The 19,288-nt window shown below is 42.2% G+C and overlaps 1 protein-coding gene across 2 annotated transcripts in view; it reads right to left on the reverse strand.

The window, feature by feature from the left end:
* Nucleotides 1–15,572, reverse strand: part of LOC124010232 (cAMP-specific 3',5'-cyclic phosphodiesterase 4B-like) — a 132,795-nt gene extending 117,223 nt beyond the window's left edge. Inside the window, exon 1 of one of the 2 annotated variants that reach the window (XM_046322677.1) lies at nt 15,155–15,572. The gene's annotated coding sequence lies outside the window, so the exon portion shown is untranslated. Of the gene's footprint in view, nt 1–14,958; nt 15,086–15,154 lie in introns of those variants that run through there. The other variant, XM_046322678.1, reaches the window with a different exon arrangement.
* Between the last annotated feature and the right edge of the window lie 3,716 nt (nt 15,573–19,288).

Below are 19,288 nucleotides of genomic sequence, written 5' to 3' on the forward strand. Positions count from 1 at the left end.
GCAGTCTAATGGCTTGGGGGTAGAAGCTGTTGAGGAGCCTTTTGGTCCTAGACTTGGCGCTCTGGTACCGCTTGCCATGCAGTTGCAGAGAAAACAGTCTATGACTAGGGTGGCTGGAGTCTTTGACCATTTTTTAGGGCCTTGCTCTGACACCGCCTGGTATAGAGGTCCTGGATGGCAAGAATCTTGGCCCCAGTGATGTATTGGGCCGTTCGCACTACCCTCTGTAGTGCCTCACAGTCAGATGCCTCACAGTTGCCATACCAGGTGGTGATGCAACCGGTCAAGATACTCTCAATGGTGCAGCTGTAGAACCCATTGAGAATCTGGGGGCCCATGCCAAATCTTTTCAGTCTCCAGAGGGGGAAAATGTGTTGTCATGCCCTCTTCATGACTGTCTTGGTATGCTTGGACCACGATAGTTCATTGGTGATGTGGGATCTTTGAATTTTTGTCATAAAAGCAAAAACTGAAGGTCAGTGGTAATTGTGAATTAACAAATGCAATAACAGTACTTTTTCAATAAAGGGAATGGAGTGAAAATATATTATATAAAAAGCGATGAGCACATTAAAAGTGGAGATATATTTTGTACACTCAATGTATATTGCAGTAATTTCAGCAGTTCAGAATTATTGCCAGTTTAGAAAGCATAGAAATCGATATCATAAACTTCTTGGAAGCGAGAGGTCAGTGGTGAACTGTCATTTTGAGCTGCATCCCATTTCTTGCTAGCCCTGGCCACTAGCCTTCAATTCCCTCAAAATGTAAAAGCAGTGGACAGGTGTAGATTGTCTACCAATACAGTTACACCAATACACTGCTTTGAATCTTTGAGGTGGTGTGAATGAGTGACATGCGAGGTGTGCATGCACACGCACTCTGCCTTCCTGTTTTCTGTACTGAACAAAAAAGAAAACGCAACAGTCAATAATTTCAATGAGTTACCGTTCATATAAAGGATATCAGTCAATTGAAGACTGTGTGAAGTAACAATGTTTATTGTAACCACAGGGGCAGGCAAACGACAGGGGTCAATAATCCAGAGCAGAGGCTAAGGATCAGAGACCGGCAGTGGTCAGGACAGACTAGGGAAAAACCAGGAGCTGAGACAAAACGCTGGTAGGCATGAACAAACAAGACGAACTGGCAACAGACAGAAAACACAGGTATAAATACACAGGGGATAATAGGGAAGATGGGCAACACCTGGAGGGGGGTGGAGACAAGCACAAGGACAGATGAAACATCAGGGTGTGACACATGGGAGGGCATAGGCTCACCCACTTGCTCTCCACAAAATGGCTTTATTATAGACAGAAATACTCCGGTTTCATTAGCTGTCCGATTGGCTGGTGTCAGACAATCTAGCAGGTGAAGAAGCCGGATGTTAGGTCCTGGGTTGGCGTGGTTACACGTAGTCTGTGGTTGTGAGCCAGTTGGACGTATTGCCAAATGCCATGAGGCGTCTTATGGTAGAGAAATTAACATGAACTTCTCTGGTAACAGCTCTGGTGGACATTCCTGCAGTCAAAATGCCAATTGCACACACCCTCAAAACTTGAGAAATCTGTGACATTGTGTTGACAAAACTGCACTTTTGAGTGGCCTTTTATTGTCCCCAGCAAAAGGTGCACCTGTGTATTGACCATGCAGTCTTGATATGGAGAAGTGCTCACTAACAGGGATGTAAACAATTTTGTGGACAAATTCAGAGAAATTAGCTTTTTGTGCGTATGGAACATTTCTGGGATCTTTTATTTCAGCTCATGAAACATGAGACCAACACTTTACTTTATATTTTTGCTCAGTATAGTTAGTCCTCAATCATCATTGAAGCTGACTTCTCAGATAAATAGTGAATGTTGCTTGTAGTTTGATTTAGCTAGTTAGTTGTCATTATGGATGGGAGCATCTTCAATGAGAAGCAAGCAAGGCAAGTTATGCTAGCTAGCTGATTAAGAACACAATGCATTAGCTAGACTTTATAAACCATCAGCCCTTCACTACCTGCATCTTCTTTGTGTTGTAGGTAGGCTGTAGCCAGTGTTGTTGGAGTGACAGTACTATTGAAGACAAGTTGCTGCTATTGCCTAAATGTTTCACTAGCCATGGTAATTTTCATCCCTGTATCCCACAAAACAAGTTAGATAGCTAACAAGTGAATGTTAATTCATTGAGACCATGGGAGAGATAGAGAGAAGACACACAGCGGAAGAGTGCCGCTGTGTGTGTGTGTTGAAAACATTTGTGTCTCCATGACAACTTTATTGTGGACCCAAATAATGACTGAAAGCACTGAAACATGTTTTTTTCCCCCTTAGAGTAAGATGAAGGGAATGGGCAGGCTCATGAATCTAGTGGGCTGCGCTGGATTCAACGTGGTCGTTACCATGGAGCACTCAGCTAAGGTAAGAATGATGATCTACTGTAGTCGTTTGTGTTTGTTACAGATCTTTTTGTTTATGAACACACGCCACTACCCAGTCACTCTGGTTTTGCACACTAGTATTGTACCATTTTACTTGCTTCTCTACAGTTATATTTATGTTATGTGTGATTGTCTTGTAGTGTTGTGAGTATTGAATTGTTTTTATACTTTGCCTATATGACAAACTCACTTCATCTCATCTCTCAGCAGAGATGTGTAGAGGACTGCTAATTCTTATGTAGGTGACATTACTGCTATTGCATTGTTATAACTGAGACAACACATAGCAACGTATTTTCACAGTAAAGCATGTTGGGTCCCCTACAGGATAGCTCCCACACACACACACACACATACACACACTAACTGCCGAGGACACACAGATAAGACATACACCCACACATTGGGAGGAAGAGACACAGCCTTGACTTGCAGACACAAGCACACACACATAATCTCCCTCCCAGCCGAACATTGTGTGACTGAAGATAGCGCACACACCAGATCTCCTTTTCAGCTGAACATGGTGTGACGACCAAGAACAGGCATGGCAGGATTCTACGATGAAGGACAGACAACAGAGCCAATGCCGGACGACTACACCCCAGCCTGATCCAATCCGAAGATCCGATCTCCTAGAAATCAACCTACTTTCTGTTGTGTATATGAAGCTTGTACTCACTGTTAGCAAGGTTCCTTTTTCTGCTAGTCTCTGATGAGCTAACAGAGGGGCCCGTATTTACGTGTACCAGATATTCTCACTCTGAATAAACTGTCGCTTGTAAGTACAATTTTACCACCTTGTCTGAATCGATCCTTAACCGGCTCATCCTTCTACATATCCTTTTATCAACAGATGTCGGCAACTCCAGTATCCGTTCCTGCAAGCAGAATTTCAATCATCATACTTTTTGCCATCTTTCATGCCATCCAGTGTTGTATAGTCAACTGATCTTTCTTTAAAATGTTTTTATTTTGAAGGATGTTGTTGACGGTTCATAGTCGCACTGAAATGTACACTACTTTGGCTCCAATTCAAATATACACTTCAGTATGTATCCATTATTGTAAAGTATAATAATTTGTTTGAGTAATGATTTAAACAATACCAGTAGTTGCGGTTTAAAAATAATACATATAGTGGCAATCAAGCTGAGTTGTTCCTCTCTCATGCCTCAATTGAACTCGAAAACTATATTTTTGAATGCTGTTTTTTCAGCTTTAACTTTAAAAGCTCATAACTCGGGCTCTGATAAATATAAGTGATTTAAAAAAAAAGATAGATATGGGACAGTTTATAGGTTTCAGAACTATAAAGAAAAATACAAAAACGTGACGATGTGAAGGGTTTCGAGGTCGTCACATGTTCGAGCAATTGGCTTCTAGCGACAAAGAAGATGTGGGGTGGTCAAACGTTGTTTTCCAAACCCACATCTGAATGGTATGTAACATTATGTAGCCTAGCTAACGTTGTTATAGCTAGCTAGCTAAATGCATCTAACTGGCCTCCATCTATAAACATTATAAACTGGAGCTTAATCGATTTGTTTATTCACTGGAGCTTAATCGATTTGTTTATTCACTGGTTCTGAGTTTATGACGCTTATTGATAGCCGCAAGACAATGGCAACATTGCTATCAGTCTAAACGCAAATTTGGCACTTATGAGTGGTTTGATATTAGCTTTTTAGCTACCTAGCCATTTGCTTACTTTACCCACGCCAGTGTATTTCCAAGCCACTGTTTTTACTCCAGACATGTTCCCTGACACCCAAAAGAACGTGTTACATGTTGAGTGCTTATTAGCAGGACAGGAAAATGGTCCAATTCACCCACTTATCAAAAGAAAACATGGTCATCCCTACTGCCTCTGATCTGGCAGACTCACTAAACACAAATGCATAGAGTGTTAGTGTGTACCCCTTGGCTATTCGTACATATTAAAAACAAGGAAAATGGTGGCATCTGGTTTGATTTATCTAAGGAATTTGAAAACATTTATACATGAGCATATTTTAGCAATTACATTTACTTTTGAACCAAATACTTTTACTCAAGTAGTATTTTACTGGGTGACTTTCACTTGAGCAACTTTTTTTTTTTAAAGGAATCTATCATTTCAGTCAAGTATGACAACTGGGTACTTTTTCCACTACTGCAATGGCCTACCTAATGTCACCTGTTAGCAAGCGATTGTTACTTGATGATGTTCACATTCCAATTACAATTCCATTCACATACACACCTTTTGCTACATGTCTAGAGTCAGAGTAATGAGTGATGGTTGGGCATTGCTCTCGCAAGTATTTCTGGATCGAAGGGTGTCCGTCGGTGACAATGGTGCCGATTTTCAACACAGACTTCTGACCTGTCATTCCTTCTCCATGCAGATGCTGTTGCCAACTTCATTGCTCAAGAGAAGAAATGGTTAGGAAACTTCTGCAAAGCTGTATATCTACAGCTTTACAATATAGATAATAAAAATATGATTTTAGCTCACCTGAACAGTACTTGTTAGTTGTAAGCAAGGGTTGAAATTGGTTCAGGGAACAGAACCGAAAACTAGAAAATAACAATTTTGAGGAACAGTATCAGAACAGAAGTGATCTGTACTGTTCCAGAACCAACCCATTATTTTAAAAGCATGGGAACCAGTTAATAACGTTCTTTCACGTTCTGGCAATTGTTTACCAGTCCGCCAAAAAAAAATGCACTAAGCACCTATGCAAAGCCCTCACTATCACTCAAAACTTGTTCCAGAGTCTGCCTGCCACCTGGAAATGTTGCCAGTGTGTGCATGTGTAGGCTACCTGCAACTCCCCCACCTAAACATAGGCTACTGTAGTCTAATGTTACAAAGCGTGATTCAGAAATTAGGGAGAGAGATTTTTTAGAATAATGGATTAACTTTTTCAATACTAATTAAGGATACTATATAGTTATCACGTTTCACATTGGATTTATTAAGTACAGGTAAAACATGTTTTAATTTTAATTCTGGTGCAGTTCTACACACACAATTTTGTTAGCTAGCTAGCTCTGGTAAAACGTTAAGCCAACTCTCAGAGGTTCAAAGACAATACTTCATTAGGTATAATTCTGTGATAGGTGAAGTTATTTGATGTCGATCTAACAGTGGAACGGAAAAAAAATAATGGTTCAATTTAGAATGAAGCGATCTGAAAATCCAACATAAAATGTTGGGTTCCAACCCCTGGTTGTAAAGCCCATATTTTGTAATATGGTTGAATCCGGAAACTATCATCTCAAAAACAAGACGTTTATTATTTCAGTGAAATACAGAACCGTTACTTATTTTATCTAAGAGGTGGCATCCATTAGTCTAAATATTCCTGTTACATTGCACAACCTTCAATGCTATGTCATAATTTCGTAAAATTCTGGCAATTTAGGTGGCCCAAACTGTTGCATATACAGTGCCTTGCGAAAGAATTCGGCCCCCTTGAACTTTGCGACCTTTTGCCACATTTCAGGCTTCAAACAAAGATATAAAACTGTATTTTTTTGTGAAGAATCAACAACAAGTGGGACACAATCATGAAGTGGAACGACATTTATTGGATTATTTCAAACTTTTTTAACAAATCAAAAACTGAAAAATTGGGCGTGCAAAATTATTCAGCCCCTTTACTTTCAGTGCAGCAAACTCTCTCCAGAAGTTCAGTGAGGATCTCTGAATGATCCAATGTTGACCTAAATGACTAATGATGATAAATACAATCCACCTGTGTGTAATCAAGTCTCCGTATGAATGCACCTGCACTGTGATAGTCTCAGAGGTCCGTTAAAAGCGCAGAGAGCATCATGAAGAACAAGGAACACACCAGGCAGGTCCGAGATACTGTTGTGAAGAAGTTTAAAGCCGGATTTGGATACCAAAAGATTTCCCAAGCTTTAAACATCCCAAGGAGCACTGTGCAAGCGATAATATTGAAATGGAAGGAGTATCAGACCACTGCAAATCTACCAAGACCTGGCCATCCCTCTAAACTTTCAGCTCATACAAGGAGAAGACTGATCAGAGATGCAGCCAAGAGGCCCATGATCACTCTGGATGAACTGCAGAGATTTACAGCTGAGGTGGGAGACTCTGTCCATAGGACAACAATCAGTCGTATATTGCACAAATCTGGCCTTTATGGAAGAGTGGCAAGAAGAAAGACATTTCTTAAAGATATCCATAAAGTGTTGTTTAAAGTTTGCCACAAGCCACCTGGGACACACCAAACATGTGGAAGAAGGTGCTCTGGTCAGATGAAACCAAAATTGAACTTTTTGGCCGTACGCTACGGTCACAAGACGCAGGCCTCCTAATTGTCCCTAGAATTTCTAAGCAAACAGCTGGAGGCAGGGCTTTCTCCTATAGAGCTCAATTTTTATGGAACGGTCTGCCTACCCATGTCAGAGACGCAAACTCGGTCTCAACCTTTAAGTCTTTACTGAAGACTCATCTCTTCAGTGGGTCATATGATTGAGTGTAGTCTGGCCCAGGAGTGGGAAGGTGAACGGAAAGGATCTGGAGCAACGAACCACCCTTGCTGTCTCTGCCTGGCCAGTTCCCCTCTTTCCACTGGGATTCTCTGCCTCTAACCCTATTACAGGGGCTGAGTCACTGGCTTACTGGGGCTCTCTCATGCCGTCCCTGCAGGGGGTGCGTCACCTGAGTGGGTTGATTCACTGTTGTGGTCATCCTGTCTGGGTTGGCACCCCCCCTTGGGTTGTGCCGTGGCGGAGATCTTTGTGGGCTATACTCAGCCTTGTCTCAGGATGGTAAGTTGGTGGTTGAAGATATCCCTCTAGTGGTGTGGGGGCTGTGCTTTGGCAAAGTGGGTGGGGTTATATCCTTCCTGTTTGGCCCTGTCCGGGGGTGTCCTCGGATGGGACCACAGTGTCTCCTGACCCCTCCTGTCTCAGCCTCCAGTATTTATGCTGCAGTAGTTTGTGTCGGGGGGCTAGGGTCAGTTTGTTATATCTGGAGTAATTCTCCTGTCCTATTCGGTGTCCTGTGTGAATATAAGTGTGCGTTCTCTAATTCTCTCCTTCTTTCTTTCTCTCTCTCGGAGGACCTGAGCCCTAGGACCATGCCCCAGGACTACCTGACATGATGGCTCCTTGCTGTCCCCAGTCCACCTGGCCATGCTGCTGCTCCAGTTTCAACTGACCTGAGCCCTAGGACCATGCCCCAGGACTACCTGACATGATGACTCCTTGCTGTCCCCAGTCCAACTGGCCATGCTGCTGCTCCAGTTTCAACTGTTCTGCCTTACTATTATTTGACCATGCCGGTCATTTATGAACATTTGAACATCTTGGCCATGTTCTGTTATAATCTCCACCCGGCACAGCCAGAAGAGGACTGGCCACCCCACATAGCCTGGTTCCTCTCTAGGTTTCTTCCTAGGTTTTGACCTTTCTAGGGAGTTTTTCCTAGCCACCGTGCTTCTACACCTGCATTGCTTGCTGTTTGGGGTTTTAGGCTGGGTTTCTGTACAGCACTTTGAGATATCAGCTGATGTACGAAGGGCTATATAAATAAAATTTGATTGATTTGAATGCAAAACGTTATGTTTGGCGTAAAAGCAACACAGCTCATCACCCTGAACACACCATCCCCACTGTCAAACATGGTGGTGGCAGCATCATGGTTTGGGCCTGCTTTTCTTCAGCAGGGACAGGGAAGATGGTTACAATTTCTGGGAAGATGGATGGAGCCAAATACAGGACCATTCTGGAAGAAAACCTGATGGAGTCTGCAAAAGACCTGAGACTGGGACGGAGATTTGTCTTCCAACAAGACAATGATCCAAAACGTAAAGTAAAATCTACAATGGAATGGTTCAAAAATAAACATATCCAGGTGTTAGAATGGCCAAGTCAAAGTCCAGACCTGAATCCAATCGAGAATCTGTGGAAAGAACTGAAAACTGCTGTTCACAAATGCTCTCCATCCAACCTCACTGAGCTCGAGCTGTTTTGCAAGGAGGAATGGGAAAAAATGTCAGTCTCTCGATGTGCAAAACTGATAGACATACCCCAAGCGACTTACAGCTGTAATCGCAGCAAAAGGTGGCACTACAAAGTATTAACTTAAGGGGGCTGAATAATTTTGCACACCCAATTTCAGTTTTTGATTTGTTAAAAAAGTTTGAAATATCCAATAAATGTCATTCCACTTCATGATTGTGTCCCACTTACATTTACATTTAAGTCATTTAGCAGACACTCTTATCCAGAGCGACTTACAAATTGGTGCATTCACCTTATGACATCCAGTGGAACAGTCACTTTACAATAGTGCATCTAAATCTTAAAGGGGGGTGAGAAGGATTACTTATCCTATCCTAGGTATTCCTTAAAGAGGTGGGGTTTCAGGTGTCTCCGGAAGGTGGTGATTGACTCCGCTGTCCTGGCGTCGTGAGGGAGTTTGTTCCACCATTGGGGGGCCAGAGCAGCGAACAGTTTTGACTGGGCTGAGCGGGAACTGTACTTCCTCAGTGGTAGGGAGGCGAGCAGGCCAGAGGTGGATGAACGCAGTGCCCTTGTTTGGGTGTAGGGCCTGATCAGAGCCTGGAGGTACTGAGGTGCCGTTCCCCTCACAGCTCCGTAGGCAAGCACCATGGTCTTGTAGCGGATGCGAGCTTCAACTGGAAGCCAGTTGAGAGAGCGGAGGAGCGGGGTGACGTGAGAGAACTTGGGAAGGTTGAACACCAGACGGGCTGCGGCGTTCTGGATGAGTTGTAGGGGTTTAATGGCACAGGCAGGGAGCCCAGCCAACAGCGAGTTGCAGTAATCCAGACGGGAGATGTTGATTCTTCACAAAAAAATACAGTTTTATATCTTTATGTTTGAAGCCTGAAATGTGGCAAAAGGTCGCAAAGTTCAAGGGGGCCAAATACTTTCGCAAGGCACTGTACACTGACTCTGCGTGCAATGAACGCAAGAGAAGTGACACAATTTCACCTGGTTACTATTGCCTGCTAACCTGGATTTCTTTTAGCTAAACATGCAGGTTTAAAAATATGTACTTCTGTGGATTGATTTTAAGAAAGGCATTGATGTTCATGGTTAGGTACACATTTGAGCAACGATACGCACCACATCGATTTTATGCAACGTAGGACACGCTAGATAAACTAGTAATATCAACCATCTGTAGTTAACTAGTGATTATGATTGATTGTTTTTATAAGATAAGTTTAATGCTAGCTAGCAACTTACCTTGGCTTACTGCATTCGCGTAACAGGCAGCCTCCTCGTGGAGTGCAATGAGAGGCAGGTGGTTAGAGCGTTGGACTAGTTAACTGCAAGGTTGCAAGATTGAATCCCCCGAGCTGACAAGATGAAAATCTGTCGTTCTGCCCCAGAACGAGGCAGTTAACGCAACATTCCTACGCCATCATTGAAAATAAGAATGTGTTCTTAACTGACTTGCCTAGTTAAATAAAGATTAAATAAAAAGGCGTAAAAAAAATATTTTTTAAATAAAATAATATATATTTTTTTTAAATACAAATAAAAAAAAGCCAAATTGGTGTCCAAAAATACCGTTTGTTATGAAAACTTGAAATCGTCCCCTAATTAAAATCGGTAGACCTCTAATCTAGGTGGCATTTCAGTTTGGCTATACAGTGAGACTTTGTCCAAAACAATGCTACTGGGTTACCAATAACAGTAGGCAATAACTTCATTCAAAACGTTTTGCACTTTAGTGTATTAATATACTTGAGATATTTTTTTTAAATCGCTGGAGTTAATCTTTAAAACACACTTATTTTATTTCAATGTTTAGCCTATTTTATCAGGGGTTGATGAATGACCAAATTAAAAGTGGATGATTAGATGCCCAAGACATGAAGGGTCCCCACACTCAGTACAGTAACCCCTACATCCCAGATGTCCCCCCCCCCCCAGTGACTAAATTATTTACCCAGTTCAGTCACAACCGCATGCATGTTAGGGATACACCTCCCCCCCAGTTGTCAGCGCGTCGATTCTGCCTACACTGATCTGTTGCATATATTGCCTTCCACTGGATGTCATAAGGTGAATACACCAATTTGTAAGTCGCTCTGGATAAGAGCGTCTGCTAAATGACTTAAATGTAAATGTAATGTAACGGGATAGTTCAAAAGTAGTTTGGCAACATGCTGTATGACATTCGAAAATATTACCTAGGTGACGTAGCCTAAATGAACCCAATTTCATCCTCAAAACAGGCTGAATTAAGCAAATCTAAAACTACGAATTGCTAAATAAATGTTCATGTGTTTCGGTTAGGGACGTCTTCGTCGCACCATTTCACATCTAGCTAAGGAGTTGTGTGCTTCATGAACAGTACAGTGGCTTCACACCCCTGGTTTACTTCCACATTTTGTTCTGTTGATAGCTGAATTTAAAATGGATTAAATTGAGATTGCATGTTGGCCAGTGAAACAATACCCCATAATATCAAAGTGGAATTATGTTTAGACATTTTCACAAATTAATTAAATCGAAACGCTAAAAACGTCTTCAGTCACACCGTTGTTATGGCAAGCCTAAATAAGTTCAGGAGTAAACATGTTCTTACGTCACATAATAAGTTGCATGGACTCTGTGTGCAATAATAGTGTTGAACAAGTGTTAACATGATTCTTGAATGACTACCTCTTATCTGTGTGTTTGTGTGGTACAGAGATTTGTAAGGTTCCTCAGTCAAGCAGTGAATTTCAAAACACAGATTCAACCACAAAGACTAGGGAGGTTTTCCAATACCTCGCAAAGAGCACCTAGTGGTAGATTGTCAAAAATATAAAAAGCAGACATTGAATATCCCTTTGAGCATGGTGAAGTTATTAATTACACAATTTCATTTGTCCCATGCGCCGAAAACAACAAGTGTAGACTTTACCGTGAAATGCTTACCAATGAGCCCTTTCCCAACAATGAAGTTAGAATGAAAGAAAATTAAAGACATAGATAAAAATAAAACTAGTAACACGATAAAAATGGCACAAAATAACAAGGCTATATACAGGGGGTACAGAGTCAGTGTACTGGGGTACGAGGTATTATGTACATGTAGGTTTGGTGATTCAAGTACTATGTACATGTAGGTAGGGGGTGAAAATCAGAAAGTCTGGGTAGCAGTTTAATGAACTGTTCTGCAGTCTTATGGCTTTGGGGTAGATGCTGTTCAGGAGCCGTTTGGTCCCAGACTAGGTGCGCCGGTACCGCTTGCCGTGCGGTAGCAAACAGAACCGACTGTGATTTGGGTGGCTGGCCTATGACCATTTTTAGAGCCTTCCTCTGATGCCGCCTGGTATAGAAGTCCTGGACGGCAGGGAACTTGGCCCCAGTGATGTACTGGGCCGTACGCACTACCATCTGTAGTGCCTTGCAGTCAGATGCCAAGCAGTTGCCTTACCAAGCATTGATGCAGCCAGTCAAGATGCTCTCAAATGGTGTAGCTGTAAAACTTTAGGATCTGAGGGCCCATGCCAAACATTTTCAGCCTCCTGAGAGGGAATAGGTGTTGTCGTGCCCTCTTCATGACTGTGTTGGTATGTTTGGTCCTTAGTGATGTGGACACTGAGGAACTTGAAGCTCTTAAGAATCTCCACTATAGCCCTGTCGATGTGAATTGGGGCATCCATCCATTTCCTGTAGTCCACGATCAGCTCCTTTGTCTTGCTGACGTTGAGGGAGAGGTTGTTGTCCTGGCACCACACTGCCAGGTCTCTGACCTCCTCCCTGTAAGCTCTCTCATCGTCGTCGGTGATCAGGACTACCACTGTCGTGTCATCAATCGTGGGTGAACAGTATAGGAGGGGGCTCCACACGCACCCCTGATATTTTCAATAAATGTGCAAACATTTCTAAAAACAGGTTGACTGCATGAGGGGGTAGTTTGTAGAAAATAAATAACTTTTGAATTCAGTCTGTAACAACAAAATGTGGCATATATCCAGCGGTATGAATAATTTCTGAAGGCATTGTACAGTGCATTCGGAAAGTATTCAGACCCCTTGAATTTGTTACAGCCTTATTGTAAAATGTATTTTTAAATAATAATCCTCAATCTACACACAATACCCCATAATGACAAAGCAAAAACAGAAATGTTTAGAAATGTTTGCAAAAAAAAAACATCACATAAGTATTCAGATCCTTTACTAGTACTTTGTTGAAGCACCTTTGGCAGTGATTACAGCCTTGAGTATGATGCTACAAGTGTGGCACACCTGTATTTGGGGAGTTTCAATCTTCTATGCAGATCCTCTCAAGCTCTGTCAGGTTGGATGGGGAGCGTCCAACCTGAACCGGCCTAGTTGCGTGTGCGAGCATTGAGAAATAAATGTACGCATACAATCATTATTCAATTTCATCCAAACTGCTTGTGCACGTCAACGGGCGTCTGCGTAGCCAGGCACCAGAATAAAACGTGGTTCTATTTTAGATGCTTGACGTTCTGCAAGTCCCACCACTCCAATTTCTCTCCATGATAAGAGTCACTGACTCAAAGCCACAAGGGGGTAAAACATATTTCAACATACAAACTCACGTGGGTGATTGACTGGAGTTCCACATGGCGGTAATGCATAAAAATAAAAAAATAGGTTACCCCTTTTATCTGTGGATTAATTGTCAGAGTAGAGAACGCATGATTTTGTATGACTCAAAACGAGTCCAACTTGTACAGATATCGAGCATTTAAAAAACACACACACACACACACACACACACACACACACACACACACACACACACACACACACACACACACACACACACACACACACACACACACACACACACACACACACACACACACACACACACACACACACACACACACACACACACACACTTTCAGGTAAAATAGCAGCAACAGCAGGCTATCCCCAAATTAATTATTTGTTCACAGTTGGATTTGCCAATTTAACCGGCATGTCATGAACGGGTCTGGTGGGGTTAGACAAAAATCAACATACACCCGTGCGGAACTGGTTAGGTCAAGGTGTAAAACAAAGACATCCTACAAGACAGATCGGTTGAGAGATAAGCATCACCTAGGAGTGACGTGATCTGATATAAGACAATGCCTTTCTCTACCGCTTTCACTCACCGTGCACACATACCTTTGAATGAACTTGGCTTCTCTCATTCTTCTCCCTAATGGTAGCCTACTCTGTAAATTGCACTGATTTACACTACTTTAGGTGAAGGAGTTGCGCAAAATAACAAACAAAGTCAAAACAAGATTAGCAGGTTGCCAATTATTGGAATGACTCATGTTGGCTACTGGAAGCAACTCTGCAGGGTAGTGACTAGCTGGCACAGACAGTCATAAAATCTGATTTTAAACCTAACCTTAAAATCATTTTTATTTTCAGGAATTTAAAATAGCCTATATAGCCAATAAACTTTGCAGCTGGCCCATCTAGTGAGAATCGCTCAGCTCCGCCTCAAGGACAAGATTCATTCCAATAAACGTCAACCTGCACAAGATTATGGAATGAAATGTTGTTACGCGAGTTGTGTAGGGTGCAATTGCAGCCCGCAATTCAGGGTGTTCCTGCATCTGTAGGAGCCCCTCTTCTACTGGTTAATTTAAGCGAGGACTCCAGTACAGTAGGTGGCGGTAATGAACCACAACATTGGATGCCAATCGCCGATAAACCCCACAGAAGAAGAGGCACGGGTGACAATGGTAGATAGCTAGAGAGGAATATGTCTACAGTTGTCCTTCACCCGGCTGTCGGGCACTGTTTTCCCGCAGTTCTGTTAACAAGGGCAGTTGTTCAGCAGGCGTTTAATACACTGGGTGCAAGCTAGATAATTGGCAAGCTAGGACTTTGGTACACAGCGGGTGGGAAGCCGGTTAGGCATCTAGCTAGCACACTGGTAGACATTGTCCTTCACACCAGCCTGTCGGGCACTGTTTCTGCAGTTCTGTTAAAGAGGACAGTTGTTCTACAGGCGGGAGCAAAGACCTGTGTGCTAAGTTGTTACCAACTAGCTAGCTAGGAGGATTCCGGTATACAGCAGGTGGGGGCGACACCGGTCGACAGTGTCCTTTGCCCCCGAAAAACGAATCAGTTTTATTTCCCTTTGACCCACATTTTAAAATCGCATAGACAATCATGGGAAACACAAAATATCAAGTGTCACACAAGTATTCCTGCAGGAACCAATGGGATGCTCGGAGGGGGGGGGGCTTCCTGCACATGCAGAAACGCCCACATGCAGGAACGCCCCGAATTGCAGGGATATTGAGATATTGTTCTTTCAGTGTCCATTGCAAATTGTTTGCCACAGTAGGCTACAGCAATTTAACCACACCTTGGCAATAGTCAATTGGCTGCACGATAAAAACACACTTCCCACCGGGCACAGAAAACAATTCAAAGTCTATTCCATGTTAGTTCAACGTAAATTTAATTGAAATTATGTGGAAACAATGTTGATTTAACCAGTGTGTGCCCAGCGGGTTGTTTCCATGGGGCAGCCACTTTCGTACTCACGTGAGTGGAGCACGACTACGCTTCTGAACTTGAATTCCGACTTGAATGGGACAACATGAGTGAGTTAAGATAAGGTAGATACGTCAAGGTTAAGAGATGTTAAAATCCTCCTCAGCCTCTCTCGAGGCAAAAGGCTAGCTGACTGAGCCATCTCTCCCAACATTTAAAAAAGCATTGAACGTGAAAGACGCCTTACCCAGAGATTAGTCCACTTTTCCACAATGAGGGGGGTTATAGAATGACTAACGTATTTATGAAGTATGAAGAGGCGGTCCGGACTCTGACTTCAGCGTAACTATCTATCCTTCTGAGTGCTCGGTCGCTTGCTTCTTCGAGTTTAGTCTGATTTGCTTTCCGCGTGCTCTTTGTATGCCCCTTGACTCTCCAGCGTCCGTCTCTCTCTCTCTCTCTCTCTCTCTCTCTCTCTCTCTCTCTCTCTCTCTCTCTCTCTCTCTCTCTCTCTCTCTCTCTCTCTCTCTCTCTCTCTCTCTCTCTCTCTCTCTCTCTCTCTCTCTCTCTCTCTCTCTCTCTTTTAGCTTTGATACAGACTACAGAAGGATCACTCTCCCGACGCGCTCATTTGATTCTTCTTGGACTTCAGTCTCTCTCGTGCGCGCCCTCTCTTTCTCTGTTTGTACCAGTTTTGATGCTGGCAAATAGCCTACATAATAAATGACATCAAACTGACATCATCAGCATTCAGGATTCTAATAGGCCTATCTCAGTCAATCCACATCAGCAGTCCATCCAGCCAGGCAATTCAAAATCTCCTGCAGTCATTATACTGGGCCAATTGGCCGGTTGTGATACAGCCTAGAATCGAACCAGGGACTGTAGTGACGCTTCTAGCACTGAGATGCAGTGCACTCGGGAGCCCCATGAGGGCAGGAAGAATACAATAATCTACTTGTTTTGTTACCAACTCTTGAATAACAGAAAAATAAACCTGGAAACAAATTCTATTTCATCCTTGGTTCAGCACTGGACATGAGTTTCATAGTTAAAGTCAGAATAAAGTCAGCAATGTATTCTTTGTACTTTTTCTTTAATGATACCTTTACATAGGAATAGTACCACAATAGTGGGCCTCTTGAAGCATGTGGGAACAGCAGACTGGGATAAGGATTGATTGAATATGTCCGTAAACACACCAGCCAGCTGGTCTTTGCATGCTCTGAGGGTGCGGCTGGGGATGCTGTCTGGGCCTGCAGCCTTGCTTAACACGTTTAAATGTTTTACTCACGTCGGCTGCAGTGAAGGAGAGTCCTCAAAGCGGGCAAAAAGTTATTTAGTCTGTCTGGGAGCAAGACATCCTGGTCCGTGACGGTGCTGGTTTTCTTTTTGTAATCCGTGATTCACTGTAGACCCTGCCACATACCTCTTGTGTCTGAGCTGTTGAATTGTTTGGTTAGATTACTCGTTGGTTATTACCGCATTGTCGGAACTAGAAGCACAAGCATTTCGCTAACTCGCATTAACATCTGCTAACCATGTGTATGTGACAAATAAAATTGATTTGATTTAGATTTGATTTACAAAAAGTATATAAATATATATTAGATCCCCATTAGGGGATCCCCAGTGGCGACAACAAGTCTTACTGGGGTCCGACACGTAACAAAAAACATTACAGACAAAAGACTGTAAAATGTACATACTTTTGTGTGCATCTATCAGTTACACATACATGTCAGTACATACACACAACAACTAGGTCACATGGTGGGAAATGCTTGTGCCGTGAGGGGAAATGCTTGTTTTGTTGAACCCAGGTTTGCTGTTCACTTGCGCTATATGAGATGGGAGCTCCATGCACTCATTTCTTATAAAAACAGGAAGTGATGCAGTTTTTCTCAACTCTTAGCCAAGAGAGACTGGCATGCATATTATTAATATTAGCCATGTCAATCTGTTCTGGGCTGCAGTTTAATTAGGTCTTTCCATGTGAATTTACAATAATCAAGATAAGATAAAACTAGAGATTACAGGACGTGCTTTGTTGAGTGTGGTGTCAAAAAGCAGAGCATCTCTTTAGTAGGGACAAACCTCTTCCCCATCTATACAACCATTGAATCTGCTCTGGCCCCCAATGGTGGAACAAACTCCCTCACGACGCCAGGACAGCGGAGTCAATCACCACCTTCCGGAGACACCTGAAACCCCACCTCTTTAAGGAATACCTAGGTTAGGATAAGTAATCCCTCTCACCCCCCCCCCCCCTTTAAGATTTAGATGCACTATTGTAAAGTGACTGTTCCACTGGATGTCATAAGGTGAATGCACCAATTTGTAAGTCGCTCTGGATAAGAGCGTCTGCTAAATGACTTAAATGTAAATGTAAATGTAATACTCCATTAGCCCTCTGACACGGCAGAGCCACCCACAGTATCCTAACAGTAACTTTCCCTGCATATCTCACCTGAGGGGGAGTTTCCCCCAGGTACAGATCTAGGATCAGCTTCCTCTGCCCCTGGTCCTAACATGAACTATTAGTGGGGGAAAAGATCAGTGACTAGGGGCAACTTCACCCTACTTCTCTAAAGTCATGCACCTGCATGGTAACTGTTGGGCGGCCAGCTGTGAGCAGTGAGTACTGGCTATAACCATCTGTTACACCTTTGAGGAATTGTGTTCAAGGCTACACAGGCTGGTCCAAACAGCTTTGATTTCTAGGCTGTTGCCAGGCAACTGTTGTCCCTGGTGCCAAGGGTGGCCATCACAGTGTCCCTTCTTTTTGTTAATCCTTCCTTCATCCTGCTCCCTGAGCATCTGCCTCTGGTTCCAAAGGTTGCATGTTCGAATCCAGTAATATAAAGTTGTTTAAGACTTTTGTTTTAAGCTTATCCCAAATCTTAACCTTTACCTTAAGCATTCATAGTTAATGCCCAACCTTATAAATTTGGGGTTAACCCCTAAAGGTAACCCTAACCTTAAAAACTTAGCCTTAAATGCTTTGAAATTTTACTCTTGGAACAACTTAAAAATGTGATGGTTTGGGATGAGTTGGACCTCAGAGTGAAGAAAAAGCAGCCAACAAGTGCTCGGCATATGTGAGAACTCCTTCAAGACGGTTGAAAAAGCATTCCAGTTGAAGCTGGTTGAGAGAATGCCAAGACTGCCTTGATGACACCTTTGCACAAAGGGTGGATACTTTGAAGAATCTAAAACATATTTTGATTTAACACTTTTTTTGGTTACTACATGATTCCATATGTGTTATTCCATAGTTTTGATATCTGCACTATTATTCAACAATGTAGAAAATAGTAAAAAAATAAAGAAAAACCCTTGAATGAGTAGGTGTGTCCAAACTTTTGAATCGTACTGTAGGTTGTAAGTCGCTCTGGATAAGAGCGTCTGCTAAGTGACTTAAATGTAAATGTAAATGTAGGTAAATCAGCACTCAATGCATTAAATGCTGCTAGCAGTACATCTCCAAGAAACTAACAACTGCACCATTAATAAATTAGTCTAATTATAACTGATTCAGTAATAAGATTCAATAAAATGATTGCTCTACTTGCCAGGTGGGACTGTGTCAGTAAACTGCACTGGTTCTGGCTTTCTGTCTCAAATCTTTCTCTCCATGTCAATCCCTTTGTAATGTAAAGCTGCAAAGATGGACTCAAAAGATGGCCATTGATATATTGACATATTAAAAGCAAAGAGGAAATATATTTCAATAGTGCTTTAATTAATGTTAGAAAACAGACTATGTATAGGATTTTGTCAGGAGTTTCAATACAGGTCTCTCTAGTGCTCTCTAGTGTTTTGAAAGTGCTGTTAAGTTTGGGGTTCACACTTACAGTACATGTATGTGCAACACAAAGACTTCATAATGAATGAAAGTTAATGAGACACATATAGTATAATAAAGTTTTTTTCATTTCATGATATGAGATCATGTGGAAATGTTAATTAATTTGACCCTTCGGTGAAAACAAGACATTATAGCATACTTCTAGCAACATTAGATCAGTATGAAGTGGTGTTGTTACATTCTGTTATTAATTGGAATATTGCAAAACATAATTCTATAATGCACTATGGGCTCTCAGAAGGCTATAGCAATATAGAATGTAAAAAGTGACTCAAACTTTTTGAATCAGTAAAAATAGTACATTTTACTAGGCACTTTTGGGTGAACAGAAAAGTGGGCACTTCGTTAGAACAAAAAACAGCTAAATATATAGTATTAACATTCCATGTGAAAACTCACCATTCATCTACTGTACCAATGTAGCCCATGGTTCACAAAACCCCATTTTGGCTTCTGTCCTCAGTGAAGATAAACATATTAAACACATGTAATTCAAAAATACATTTGTTA

This window comes from Oncorhynchus gorbuscha, linkage group LG22 (genome assembly GCF_021184085.1).
Source record: "Oncorhynchus gorbuscha isolate QuinsamMale2020 ecotype Even-year linkage group LG22, OgorEven_v1.0, whole genome shotgun sequence".
Classification (NCBI taxonomy): domain Eukaryota; kingdom Metazoa; phylum Chordata; class Actinopteri; order Salmoniformes; family Salmonidae; genus Oncorhynchus; species Oncorhynchus gorbuscha.